The sequence below is a fragment of the Austrofundulus limnaeus genome, unplaced genomic scaffold, assembly GCF_001266775.1.
Source record: "Austrofundulus limnaeus strain Quisiro unplaced genomic scaffold, Austrofundulus_limnaeus-1.0 Scaffold773, whole genome shotgun sequence".
NCBI classification, from domain to species: Eukaryota; Metazoa; Chordata; class Actinopteri; order Cyprinodontiformes; family Rivulidae; genus Austrofundulus; species Austrofundulus limnaeus.
Window position 1 is genome coordinate 145,786 of NW_013953175.1, and position 512 is coordinate 146,297.

The following is a 512-nucleotide window of genomic DNA, read 5'->3' on the forward strand; positions in this document are numbered from 1 at the left end:
AATTATCTCGTCAGGAGAAATGTGTCAAGTTTACAGGCAAAGGGATTTCCCGTAATCTGTCTATTTCAGCTTGCAGATCAAATAGAGGAAGATTTGAAATTGCTTCTTCCAAAGTGTGGAAAAAATCCACAGTTTGCTGTCTTTCATTTAAAGTACTTTCCTGAGAAATTATCTCATCAGGAGAATTTTGGAAAGAGTTTACATTGACAGATAACGTAATTTGTCTTAATTYATCTACGGCTGATTGAAGGTGATTTATTACGTCAAGTGACAAAGGAGGTTCTGACATTTTTTCAAGGTACAATGAGCAGAAAAAAATCTTACATTTCGTCCAATATTCTAACACACAAGTCCACGGTCTTGCTGTGAGCATCCAAACAGCGGCATTTCATGAGGGCCGGAGAAAAATCATCAGAACATCCTGTATTCTGTGGATCTGGTGAGAAAAAAAAGAGAAAAGAGAAAAAAATCAGCTTATTTTACTCCATTTCTTTTTAATAAGTAATATACTG

General features: G+C 35.4%; 1 long non-coding RNA gene across 1 annotated transcript in view; it reads right to left on the reverse strand.

Annotated features, from left to right (window-relative positions):
* Positions 1-244: 244 nt before the first annotated feature.
* The window catches only part of LOC106532459 (uncharacterized), a 1,170-nt gene continuing 902 nt past the window's right edge, over positions 245-512 (reverse strand). Inside the window, exon 3 of the long non-coding RNA XR_001312075.1 lies at positions 245-436. This is a non-coding gene — a long non-coding RNA (uncharacterized LOC106532459). The remainder of the gene's footprint in view (positions 437-512) is intronic.